This window comes from Stegastes partitus, unplaced genomic scaffold (assembly GCF_000690725.1).
Source record: "Stegastes partitus isolate 25-593 unplaced genomic scaffold, Stegastes_partitus-1.0.2 Scaffold1502, whole genome shotgun sequence".
NCBI classification, from domain to species: Eukaryota; Metazoa; Chordata; class Actinopteri; family Pomacentridae; genus Stegastes; species Stegastes partitus.
The window spans coordinates 42278-56501 of record NW_007579233.1 but is presented as its reverse complement, the minus strand read 5'-3'; the positions used below and the strand labels follow the sequence as shown (position 1 = coordinate 56501).

General features: G+C 42.8%; 1 protein-coding gene across 2 annotated transcripts in view; it reads right to left on the bottom strand.

Moving 5' to 3' along the window:
- LOC103370940 (semaphorin-4B) overlaps positions 1–14224 on the bottom strand; it is a 53640-nt gene that overhangs the window by 21024 nt on the left and 18392 nt on the right. The gene's annotated exons all lie outside the window — the stretch shown is intronic.

Sequence of the window (14224 nt, the reverse complement as noted above, 5' to 3'; positions counted from 1 at the left end):
CATTCAACCACTGAAAGTAGTTTTTCTGTTCAGGGATGTAAATAAATGACTATATTTTGACATCTTAATCAAGAAATAATAATTTGCTTTACAATTTTTTTTGCAAAACAGTCAATTTGAAAATTCACGGATAACTATAATAATTACATTTTAGCCTTAAAAATATCATTTCAGTTAAAGAGCTTCTAGATAGTGGTGTATTTACTATTACAGAAACATAAGAAATGATTTTGGTAATTACTGATGTTGTTCATGTAGGGCAGCTGTGGCATAAACCTTACATTGGGTGGTGGTCTAATACATTTGTTAGGCACTATGGAGTTTGCATGTTCTCCCTGTGCGGCGTGGGTTCTCTCCGGGTTCTCCCACACAGCTCAAAAACATGTTGAGGTTAATTAGTGATTCTAAATTGTCTGTAGGTGTGAATGTGAGTGTGCTTGGTTGTCTGTCTCTAAGTGTAGCCCTGTGATAGACTGGTGACCTGTCCATGGTGTCCCCTGTCTTCAGCCTGAGTCAGCTGGGATAGACTCCAGCCCCCCTGTGACCCTATTGAGGATTAGATTAAGTGGTGTGTAGATAATGGATGGATGGATGGATGTAAATGTAATTATTTTTGCATTTCACTTAATTTTTTTTACTTTATTACTTTTCTTGTCAGTGTCAACTTATTTATTCATGTACAAGTGTTATATCTGTTAATAAGTATTATTTTCCACACCGCCTTGTGCACTTTGGAGGACAGATCAATGGCATATAAGAATGCATTTACAATGTCTTGTGGTTAAATGTGTTAAATGTATTAAATAATGTTGGAAAACATGTTGGAAAATGAAGTGAAAATATTGCTAAAAAGGCAAAAAGCAGGAATTATGTAGTTGTTCACTGTATTGTGGGGCCAGCGTGTTTGCGTGTATTATCAATATAATTCAAATTTAACGAGTCAGTTCAATTAGGTAGCTTTCTGATTTGCTTTCCCCTGCTGTCCAAGAGTTTATTCTGGTTTTCTGCAGGTTAGTTAACTTCTGTTCTCTTTACCCTCATTTCATCGGCACCACCACGAGTATTCATGAAGTAGTGACTTTTGGTAAGTCAAATGTGCCCGTACGTCCTAACAAAAAACACAGATATTTGGCGTACCAATAATGTATCACAAGAGGAAGCGCTATGATATGTTGCTGTATCGATATTTTGTTCCAACCCATCAGCAGAGATTTATGAGAAAAGTAGTCCCTCAAGACCAACGGAAGTCTTGCTTTTCTGTTTTCAACACTCCAAGAAAGTTTGGGAATCTCTCAAAGCTTCACAGAGAGACACAAATCAAGCGACAAACAAGAACAAGTGGAAAGACATCACACTGCATCCAACTACAGCGCAGAACATAGTGGCGAGCTTCAGTCAAATCGATTCAAGATACAAAGTGGAAAAGTCCCTTTGAGCTCGTTGTCATTCCTATAGCTCTCGCTCCTGGAGGCGACCGTCCGCTCCGTTTATCGCTGCTGCACAGCGGCAGCCAGCAGCTACTGTAGCTCCACGAGAACATGTCGCATGAACGCCAGCGAGCCACGTCCACATGTTCCTCTGCTCTCTCTTTGCTCTACTTAGCACTGGCAGCGGGGTAAAAAGCCTCCGCTACTCAACACTAATCTAAGTCTCTTTCATTCTGCTGCCTCTTCAAATAGATCGCTTTAGCAGTGGGCCATAAGTCAAATGAGTTACTTTCTTCCCACGTCGCTCCCTTTCCTGCAGCTTCAAATAGTTCTTGTGATGAAGTACAGATTTGATGTACACATTGCTCCTTTTATAGCATCTCCCTGAGCATTCACAAACAACTTAGTGTCCATTAAAGTGGCATCAGCAGCAGATTTTTACTGCTTTCTTCTGTGGAAGTGGTGCAGTTTTAGTAAGAAGCAATCGGTCACTTTTCAGTTTGACTTACTGAATGATAAACTTCCTAAAACGACTGATTATAAAATCCAGGAAGTCCTGCAAAATGTTTAATTCGTGACATTTAAAGGCTTGGATAAACAAGAGTCGTGTTGGGTCCCTCGTCCATGTCTGTTTGAGTGAATGTTTTCACTTCATATCTATCAGATATCCGACATCTCAGCCATGTAAAAGAGAGCTCACCAGAGACATGGGATATGATATCTGCATCCACTGCTTACATACTTCTTGCTCTGTGCAGTTTTTGACCATCTTTGTAAATGTTTATCTCTTGCCTTCCATTCCAAACATATTAAAAAAAACACTCCACGTCCCTCCCAAGCCAAAACACTGGGGGTCACGGACTCCATTTGCTTGTCCAAATAAGATTACTGGCTCAAATCTGGGGTCGTAAACACTAATATTTGCTGCAGTTAAGCCGTTTACAGCCTTTTCGCAATGTATAACCAGCAAACTGAGTTGAAATTTAGGCACTTCTGACAGCAAGAAAAAGACACCAGCAGTACGTTTATCTTCAACACTCCAGGTGGTGCATTGGACCATAAGGCAAATGGAGGCAGTAAACTGCAATAAATGTTTACAGCCCATGACTTAAACTTTTCAATATGCTCACAAACAAATGGTTCATCTAACACTCAAGGCACTTTGGCAGAGGACCGTCTTCCCCTTGTGGGAGCGAAAGCCAGCTGCACAAGCCGCATCTTGTCCAAAATCAAATCTGAGGCCCTCTACAGATCAACAGCCCTCATTCTGTTTAAAACATTATGACATCTGGAGTCAATGAAGAAGAGGGCTTGTCATTAAAATCAGGACAGGGAAGCAAAAAAATAATAATTAAAAAAGACTTCCTATTGTCATCCATATAGGCTATTCAGGATAGGAAAGGTTTCCTATGTGGGAAAGGGAAAAAACTGGTTTAATTTAAAGGTGAATTAAGTCTGTTAAAATGTCCTTAAATGCTCATAAAGATAGGTATACTCAGTCGCAGTGGATCATGCAGTTGGCAGACAAAGGAGTGCCATCCCTCCTCTCAACAGGGGGACATATCATAGCCTGATTGTCATGGCTCCCCTGGGCTTAGGACATTCACTGGAACCAAAAACAGCCTCTCCTCGGCATATTAAAACTCTCTGACATAAATCACAGTGACAATCTCTCAGACAGACAATGGAATAACGAGCAGGGCAGAGCAAACTCATGAAACTTTTACTCAGAGAGCAGGGCCGAGGCGACTTTGCAGGAGGGTGGGTTTGAGGTCGGGTACTGAGTGGGAGTTGTGGTAACCAGGAAGATTGGACTGAGATGTTGACCTATGAAGAAGCATGCAGGCTGTGTGTGTGTGTGTGTGTGTGTGTGTGGGGGGGGGCAGAATGCTATTTTCTAAGCACTCGGAGATGGATTTTTGATAAGACTAGAAGGTCAGGCAGTAGCAAACTTCAGTGTTATGTCAAGCTGCAGCGATGTCAAACAGAAAACCAAGGCTTTCTCTCTCCATCCATCCCCGTCCTCCATTAACAAACAGAGGCTGCTTCTTTAGGGGGTTTTGCACTCTCGGATGCAGCAGATCACTTGTGTGTTTTGACATGCTTGCAGCAGAATGCCGGGCATCCACAGGCGGCAGCAGCAACTGCAGGACATTTCACAGCCAGGCTCCAGGTCCATTCATCACCCGCCTGTTTAATCAGCTGGCTGTCACCAAACCAGGCCCTCAACCTCTGCCAGTGCTCATCACATCACACCTCCCATCAATATGGCCGCTTTATTGCTGGTGCTAACATGCTGAATTAGTTAGCACCACAGGCTCTTTGAATTTCAGCCTGGAAGTCAAACTGAGTGCATTTGCCTCGATTCTCCATGGTTATGGAGAGTGCAACGGGATAGTTCAAAAGATGCATCATGTGAGGACAGTTTATAGCTGGAAGAACAGGGTCTGCATGCAGTAACGGCAACATTCAAGAGTCGAGTGTCTTGTCTCCACGGAGACACAGTAACCTCTCAGCAATTAATTACGAGAAATTCAATTTTGGCAGAGGATCCACTTTTTTTTCGTAATCAGTCGAGCTAAAGATGGCAGGAAGAAATCAGAAGACAGGTTTTTACAGAGCAGATGCTTTGTGATCACAGAACTGTTTGCTTTACAGTGAGAGAATCAGACTAATTCTGTGCACAAACAATGAACAGCTACAAACACCTTGAAGCAAAGCAGAGATTTAAGGGGGCCATCTTACATGTTATACCTCCTATTCTGTATGTATTCAATCCATTTATTATATATATATTTTTAATCTCATGAGGAATATATAACATTTCCTGTTATAGATGCTGGGATCAGTGTCACCCAACCAAGTGAAAATGCAATATGTGCAGAATTCATTAGTGCATGTCTGCTTGGAGCCACAACAGCCACTTCCACGAGACGATTGCGCTATAATGCTGCGAAGAACATCCCCTCATTATGCCGCTGTTGCTCGCCTTTCGCTCATTCAGACCGAACTGCAGTGCTGTTCTACTGGGGACATTTATGTAGCACGCAATCGTTGCCGAATCAGAGGCGTGACGTGTGACATGACAGCAACGGCGTCTGGTGCGGCGCGTTCCACTGATGCCGACTTCCCCCCCCTTTCACACGGATGTCAGTTCTGCCTCCGTCGAATGCCCCATTTCGTCTCCATACGTTCCAAACAGATCAGCGTGGCAGAATAAAGTCGCAGCAGTCCCGCCTTGAACAGGATGTGTGAAAGGGGCTTACGTTTCTGCAGAAAAGGCTGAAGACAGTAAGAAGCAGTGAAGCACTTTGCCTCACTAAAACCACAAAGAGTTATTTTTACACCTAAATTAGCTTTAACAGTGATTTTTCAACACTGGAGATGCAAATTTTGTTATCACGGGCCAAAGCTAGGCTACTTGTTTCCCCCCATTTCCATTTTTTTTGCTAACCTGCTGCCGACTTTAAAGCTTATTTATAGTACACGCATTGGTTTCAGACTTCCAGAAAGAAAGTGAATGAGCATCCTTCAAAAAAATGTTCAACTGCTCCTTTAAATAAAGAAAAGCCCTTAAGCAAACATTAGCAGGAATGTAATTTATTGTGCACATACACAATAAATGCTTTTGGGGGAGAACTCTTAAGGACTCATTAAAAAAATCATGCCCCCAGCTGCATTAATAATATTTTTTTATACATATATCCCCACATGTTGCCACATCTTTGACTTTTCGGGTAAGTCGGACAGTGCAGAGAGACCAGCCCCCTGAAATAGCACAGTGACATCAATTAAACTTTACATGCTTCAGTCACATCAGAGCCGAGTGTGTTCAGAGCGTGCTCACTCACCACAGAGGTAACTAAGACATCATGACAGGGTGCCAGTTTGCAGATGCCGTGTCGCTGAGAAACACAATCACACCAGCACTTTGGCAAACATAATTTTTCAGAGAAAATGGAGCAGGAGCAACCTTTTTTTTTTCTTCCTAAGGTTTAATAGTACATCAAGGGCGGGGTGACTGATTGGCTGCTTGGTAGGTATACGCCTGCCAGGACACTCCTAAAAGCCCTGAGTGTAAACATGCCCCAGATTTACAACGGCAGCGTGAGCCAAGTCACAAGGCAAAGGGGGCAACAGGGACAAAGGGGTTCACTTGCAGCCAGGCTGAGAAAACCAGAAGGAGAGGAGAGTGCAACACAGCTGATGTTAATCTCATACTGGGCTCAGCTTATCTTGCATGCAAGACACAAATTTATCCCCCCAAAAAAGCAAGAAAACCCACACTCACACACACACACACACACTATCTCTGCCCTCTGCCATCCAAAGCTACACAACAGTGCACAGCTTCAAGGCTCTCTGTTTGACATGATTTGACAATAGGCTTGATAGCGACGCCGGAGCTGACAGAAGCCGACAGAAGTCACTTCAAGGTCATCGCAGCGCTGCTCCTCCTGATGTTTAGGCGAAGTGAGGGTTATTTTATTGCTGGCGACTGAGAGCAGTCCTGTTCTCTGCTGTCGTATTATGCCGGCAAAGTCGGCGCAGAAACAGTGTTTGCCCGCACAGTCGGAGGACGCTGACCTCTGCTGAGGAGGCAGGCGGTGTCAGCTATAGGGAGCACCACAGGAAAACTAAATCTAAACAAAGCACTTTGGTTACAGTAGTTCATGCTGTTTCACGTAAAGGAGCAGTTCACATTTTTTTGGAGGAACAACAACAACTGCATTTGCTCCTGCAGTATATCTAATTGTCAAATAATGAAGTCGTATCCATCGTTAACCGTCTGATGGCAACAAAGCAAACCAGCCTATGTGAAGTTCCTTTAAAAAGGACTGCAGAAAAAGCATCGACATAAAGGAAAGTGAAAATAATCTGACTTTACTGGACTGGAATTAAAGATGGCAGCACTGAATCAGTTTCAGAGAGAGAGTGAAACCTACAGTATCTGTGAAGCCAGGCCATCAGGCTCACATGTGTTGTGTTGTTTGTAATCACTGCTTTGCCGCGGTTGTGTGAGCGTACGCTGTCGACTCTAGTCATATCCGAATGTGTGTGTGCGTGTGAGTGTGTGCGCGTCACACTGTGAGACACCTGGACTTTGCAGATAATAACTGGAGTCTGACAGTGTGTAAGTCCAGTGTTTGTTGTATGTGTGGATTAATGTTGGCACATGGCTACAGGTGCAGAAACACAACGGAGCAACAACAACAACAAAAAACGTGCAATGCCAGAATGTTTGTTGGAAATGTCGTGTGTAGTCGATAAACCCTGAGAACCTGAAAAATTCTTCCTTCACACTCTGGAGAAAAAAAAAAAACACATCTCCGCAACACACATGTAACAAGGATGAGGTCAGTGCATTAAACGCAGCATACCTCTAGAGGCAGAGAACAAGGGGCTGACACAGACATGATGCCGTGCTCTGTAATTAAAGGCTCTTTGGTGTCATCCTGATGCACTCGGGATTGGCACGCACCCACACAACACTCAGAGCAGCGAAGCAATGGAGCGCAATGGTCTATCACAGCCGAAAGCTTACAAAATCCTGGGTATAAGCTCGGTGAGACAGAGACACTCTGTGGTATCTGAGTGAGTTATTCCAACACAGACACTGAAATCCAGAGAGAGAGAGAGAGAGAGAGAGAGAGGGAGACACATACTTGGTATAATTTCCGCACTCACAATTCAAAACAGACGTGCCCGTGCTTGTCGTGTCTGGGGTGCCTCTTCGACCTCCCTTTCTCCATCCTCCAGTTGGGGTGGGCCACGCCACAAAATGCAAAACGCCGTATGTCTTACCACTGAACTCCAGCTCAGCCCCATGAAAACGGATCTTGTGGTGTTTACAGTTTGCCTGCCTGCTTGAGCACAAAAGGTGCCTTTGTTTTAAGTGCCGAGAAGATGATGGGTGGATAGCTGATCTGTGTTAACGGGATGCATGGTGCTGACATTGTGATGCAACGTTCAGGGCAGAAGAAAAACAAAAACCAGTGATCGTAGAATTTGCAGAACTGACAAGAAATGTGTGAAGTCTCTGTTAAACGGTATAAAACAAAGCAGTGGGACACACCGTGGGCCAGTTCATGCTTTCCACCTCCGATAAACGGAAAGCAGTCACGACGTGGATCTGCGTAGACGGCATTGCTCCACATGAAGAACACATTGGATCATTTCTACAGGATGTAACAGCTACTTATAGATCGGGTTTTAGCACTGTGACAGTAAGTATTTCTGTGGTGTGCAGAGCAAAGTGTGCTGACATAGCACAGGATTTCCGGAGAATTTAGACCTTCTGGCAGCTCTACTTCAACTACAGTTCTGTTAATGATGAATTATAAAAGGTGTGGATGGATGAGAATCTCCTCACACATTCCCTCCTCAAACCAAATATTTGTTTCAAGCACCATCATTTTTCCTGGGATGTGCAGTTAGCACGCTTGTAGGGGAAAAAAAGTGAATTTAGACTCGTACTTCATTCGCAACCTGCTCACTTTATCACTTCCTGTTTGTGACATTACAGTGTTTACACTTTTTAGCAAACTATTACCACAATAGGAAACACCTAGATGCTGCCATTTACAACATTTGGCATCAGTAGTACCTTGGGGAAGCAGTCCATCTCTACTTGCAAGCAAGACACAGCTAACATGAATGAAATCTGAAGAACATAAATTCAGCGTGTGTTGAAGCAGAGGTGCGCCAAACTGCAGCTAATTAACTGGTTTTAATATTCTAACAGAATGGTTAACAACCTTATGCCATTAAGGAAGTAATGGGGGCCCTCTGGTGCATTATACAAGCTTACATTATTCCAATACTTTCTTTGTTTTGGTAGCTTCTTAATGTCCTATGACACAAAGGAACAAGAATGTTTGTAACCTTATTTATGACACGTTCATTGGCACCAAAGACAAAATAAAGCTGAGCCTGATGGGAATATCAGTTTCGCATCTCATAAACTCAAATACTTCAAAAGCTACAATTTAACCTGATGATGGTGCCAGAAGAAAGCGTTTTGTAAAAATGATGGGACGACCATAAGATTGGGAGAAGATGAACATCTGTACAAAATTTAATTGCAATCCAACCAGCAGCTGTTGAGATATTTCACTCGAACAACTGTAATCTTCATACTGACATAGAAAAAAAGGTTCAGAGGATCAAGGCAGTCGTGAGGAGTCACCAACTGGCAAGCACCAATGCATTAATTTCGTGATAGTCAATCCAGCAATTGTTGAGACCTTTCCGTTTGGTCCAAAGCGATGGATTCACTGGCTTCACCATCCAAACAGAAAACAGCACAGCCATGAATAAAAACACATGCACACCATGAAAGACGGGCTTAATGAATTACATATCTATGACTCAGCCAAGTGGATTTGAAGAAGGGAAAAAAAATTGTCATATGTGTCGTCACTGCGAATATCCAAATCCAGCTGGCTTGCACATGCTCACAGATGGTTTCTGCTACAGCTAGAATCCCATCAAAGAGCACGTCGATACATCTCTGCGGCCATTTTTGAGTCTGCACATTTGCCGATTTTTTTTTTTTTTTAGGGCACCAGTGGAGCCGCTTGCAGTCTACTAAGTGCACTTACTTTGGACTGGCATGTGCTGAAGGTCTTTAAAGTGCCACCACAGCATACAAACACAATCCTCTGCCCTGTATCTATGTGTGCGTCTCTGGAGAGGCTCTTGATGAGAAGAGCAGCCCAGAGTCGCACCGAGTCTCCCGCTCTCCACTCATACACCACAAAATGACTGAGGATGAGAAGTGGTCAAGCACATTGGTTTACACTCTGTACTAATGGCCTTTCTTACACACATGCACACACACACACACACCTCTTCAGTGGAACGGCTGCAAGCTTTCGCTCTTCCCGTTCCGCTGTCGCATGTATTTCATGAAGTCATGCTGCTATCAGGAGTCTAGTGAAGTCAGGATCTGCTGCAGCAGCCTCCATATTTGAGCGTGAGGGTCACCGTGCCCTGACACGCTTCGACAAAATGACAAGCTTCGGGCTGTCAGTCGCCATGGCAAATCAAATAAAAAATGAAGGCAGTCTTTAAAAAAAAAAAAAAAAAAAAATCTGACTGATAATATTTCTATAAAATCAGTCACTTCAACAGAATCCTTCAGCTGTGTCAATATAAGTCAGCCAAGCCTCATGGGGACACACACCTCAGTCTCTCTGTTTGCACACAGCCACTAGTAGGAATAGAAGGCATGTGGAGCGTATTAACATACTGGAACCAAATCAGGAAAGTTCTGACTTTTAATGAAAGATACATGAGACGGCTGCTGTTAACTGCTTCAATTCTCCTTCAGCTCCAATGCAAAACCTGAAGTGTTTCCTGAAAAGTGTATGAGCGCATACTTATCTCTGTCATTGACTGTTGTTTCTAGAAACGTAGCATGATAGTTACATCATTACTGTATACATCAATTTTAACATGTGAGCTACAGTTAAAATTATCCAGATGTCAATTCAGCATTACCTCCTCTCGAATACAAAAGGAAACATTTTAGGTGTGTAATGCATTAGTGCAGGAAAAGTGCAGGAACAGCCAAGTGGCTTTTAGTGCGTGAGATAATCTAGTACGATGGAAAGACGTTATAGAAGAGCCAAAAGTGCCACTATGGCAAATTCTGTGTTGGCAGAATTCATAAAAACTCTTCCTTCAGTCACACGTCAGCTCTGCTGGCAAAGTTAGAATGTCAAACTCCATACAATGAAACATAAATACTGTTAGAATGAAGAGTGCAGATGGGTTTAAGGTGACTATACTTGGTAGGAACTTCTCCTGATTGAACAGTTCATAAGGACTTGAAGTAATTTATGTTAAACCAGCAAAACCTGATAGGAATTGTTTGTGTGCACAAAGTACAAAGCAAGTCTGATATATATGTCTCTCCCATAGGAACATAGTGGTCACACACGCAACCAAAAATCCCTCAACTTTTCATTGGTCGCTCTGGTGTGTCCAGCATGGAGCAGGTCTGTCTGGGTGTGTAATTAAGTGTCATTTTTTCCCATCTGCATTCTGCGTTATATCGCAAATCGCTGCTTCCTCAGCTCCTCTCTGCTGCTCTGTGGGACTGTACTTTGCCCTGTGCTCTGACTCGCAGGTGTTTCTATAGTTTGTCTGTAAAATAAAGCCACTCTCTTCTTTTTAAACTTCATGATAATTTGTGTACAAGCTGCACATAATGGGGACATTTGTTCAAGCAGATTTAATCTTTTGTTGTTGCCTTATTAGAAACAATAGTGAATTACAAAGAGTTTCTTTTAGGACGTCTTCATGTCCTTTATTGGTTTTATTACAAACTGGTCATGCTGTACTTCTGTGTGTATTTTTATATGCAAACCTGCAGTGCTCTTGTCCCATCTCATTTGATACGGCAGTTATAAACACAGTTGATGCTGATACCATGGCTGAGTAAAACCATGTGTGGTGTCGGGTCACTTTGGGTTTGGGAGCAGCAGACTGTTTCAGCTCCCAGTAATTATGAATGCAGCGTAGATCGGTCAGTAATAAACCCACCACTGGTCTCTTCTGTTAGCTCTATATCCATTGTCCAGGCACATTCTCAGCCCTTTTGTCCTATTCTCCTGTGGGAGAGGAGCTGGAGTGGACAGTTTTATGGCTGGTTTTTATTTGTTATCTGCAATTGTTGGAATAAATCACCTCCAAGGGGGCATCATCTTCATGACATCACAACACAGAAGCTGGAAGGTTAAACTTGGTAATCGTGGCACCAAAAAGCAAAATTCTGAGTTCACCTAAATTATGTGCTGGTGTACCTACATAGAAAAGTTGGGTGAAACAGTGCAACCAGTGTCAAAGGTGAGTCTGGATGTAACAAAGAATGTGAATGAAAGCGTTTGTTTGTGAGCCTCAGAGCCATACAAGAGATGCACATTCAGCACCATGAATGCTTTTCAATGCTACAACGAGTCAAATTCTTTTCATCATTAAAGTGTTGCTTTTGTGTCACAGCAATAACGTCAGATCGCAGTGGTGATGAAGCAGAGCACATTTTGTTTTGAACAAATCAGCACTGCAACACAGCCATCCAAATTCACCTAATGACACTCTTTAACCTCGCATTCCTCTCTGTCCATCTTAATTAACAGCTACACCATTATTTCTCGCCGCTTGCCATTTTCTTCAAATCAAATGTTCCTGATCGAAATCTGCGAAGACTGAACTTTTCTGTACATCCCCTGGAGCGTGCAGGCGATGAAGCCATTAAAACGTCTGAAACAGACGGAGTTGATGTGCTGTAATTATGCTCCATTGTTGCGGCTGTTATGGTTTTTTATGCAGGCACTTGTGAGTGCCACCTCTGCTGGAAGCCACAGGCCGCTTTTCTTTCAGGATCAGTGGGCGTGTCCTTGCTGGGTTTTAGGTGGGCATCGGAGCATGTCTAAAACCTCACGAGTATTTGGACTGACCCCCTCCCTCCTGCCGCCCCTCCTCCGTGTCTGAACTGCGATCCACACACTGCCAAGGTCAGTGGATTAGCATGCATGAGAGAAAGCGCACAATATTCGCCAAACATAAACCAACGTAAACGAGAAAGGACACTGTGTACACTGAGCATACACAGCGTGCTTGGCTTAAAGGCTAAAGGGGCACTTTCATTTGCTTCTCCACCAGCAGCCTGAGTGAAACGCTAAGACTGGTCTGATCCGTTTCCTTTGTTTTGTACAGCACACAGTACATCACGTACGAACCTTGACTGATGGAAAACAGTAACCGACTGTGTCTTGATGCTACCTATGATGCCGTTGGTTTCAAATCTGGCTTGTGTAACCTTTGTTTTACACGCCGTCCCTTCCAGTTCACCTGTCACTGTGCACTGTTATTACAATAAAAGCAGGAAACAGCGGGACTGACAGGACTGTGATTCAGTATGAATGGATGAATTGATTCAATCAGTATTTATAGGAAATTTCCGACAAACATGGACGACAAGAATCCTGATAAGTGACTGAAAATTATGCTACAGTAATCACAGTTATAACCGTCTTGCTGACTGGTCACAATATGTAGGCGCTGCCTTTTATTATGTGTTTTCATTGTGTGATATCATGACTGAAGTTGCCATTTACACACAGTTCCAAGACATTTGATTATTATAATTAACAACCTGATTACTCTAAATTATAGTGTGTTAATTCACATAACAATGCGTAACATTAGTTTTAGCACGAGTGCTCTTGCAGTTTTTCACTACAGAAACATTAAGATACTGTCCAGCTACAACAACCAGTAAACTAGTTGAGCTGCTGGTAAAGCTGCGTGGTTCACCATGAAGGGTTTTTGCACCATCTAGTCACATCATATAAAGTGATAAATGTGGACGCATGAACTCAGTTTTGATAAGTGTATTGGAGGTCGACTGATTGAACTGAACATGACCACGTCTTCTACGTTACGTCTTTATTATGGGCCCGAAAGGGACCGAAGCTAGACAAGAAGAAAGCAAAAATGAAACTAAATGTAAAGTGGTGGGCTGTGTGAAGTCAGTACTGATCCCCACTTAATGAGATTAAATGCTTTTGTAGGATCCTGAACTTGGTGCAGAGTGTAAGCTTTAAGTCAACACACGTTTCTTATTTTTATTCCACAAAGCTCACATCGACTTCTGTTGTAGACAAAAGCAAAAAAGCTGTTAATTAGCCCACTTTCTGTCATGCTAAAACAAACGTTTTACACAAATATATTTCACCTTAAAATGCCACCGACTACCTGTCCAGGGTGTCCCCTGCCTTTGCCCTAGGATGGCTGGGATAGGCTCCGGCCCTCCCGTGACCCCAGTGAGGATTAAGCGGTGTATAGATAATGGATGGATGGATGCCACAGACTGAATTCCAAAGTTGCACGAAACTCCAATACAGGCCAATATAATCCACGCCACGGTGCATAACAAAGTCGGCAAATAGTGCTGCTCCTATTTCCACTGCTTGGCTTTTTAGTGCTTGTTAATTTTTCTTAAGCATCTGCAGTGACTGTGAAGGAAGATGCATGTACAAGTCTTACAAATAAAGAAAATATGGCTGTGATAATGCACGGTAGAACTCCACCAAACTTAATAAATAAAATAGAATATATTAAGAGTGGCAGCATAATGAAATGTATAAAATGCAAATAACAAATAAAAGCAGCTCCGAAACCAAATCTGGCTCCTGTAACTTTACCCAACTAAAGAGAGCTTTTCTTTTTTTTTTTAAGTGCTTCGGACAAAGCCATGCTCTCCCTCTGCTGTAGCTTTATGTTTAACAGACACAGATGACAATGGTTTCAATCCTCTCATCTACAGTCACTTAAAGAGGAAACAGATTTACAACAGTTCATATACTTAAGCCAGATTTTGTTTAAAAAAACAAAACAAAAAAAAAAACATTAAAAAAAAGTGTGAACCTGAATTGTTCTCATTTTTTTCAAGAGAACAGAAAACTAAAGCACAAAAATAACCCATCTCCATTTGAGAAAGACAGCAGCATCCTGCCTGAGAAGTTTCTGATAACTAGCAGCGATACATGCCGCATGCCTAACCGATGTGTACTGCTTCAAGTCCCATGATCCTTTGTGCTGCCTCTCTGCACAAGAGCCATAATGAAAACCAGACAAGCTCTCCCACTGCAGCAACCACAAAAACCTCCACTCACTACACATGAGAGATTAGCCTGCTCATTAGGAGAGAAGGAGGGAGCGAGAGGAGAGGGAAGGAGGACAAAAAGAAGAGGGACGCCTTTCCAGGAAAAGGGCAAGGGTCCACC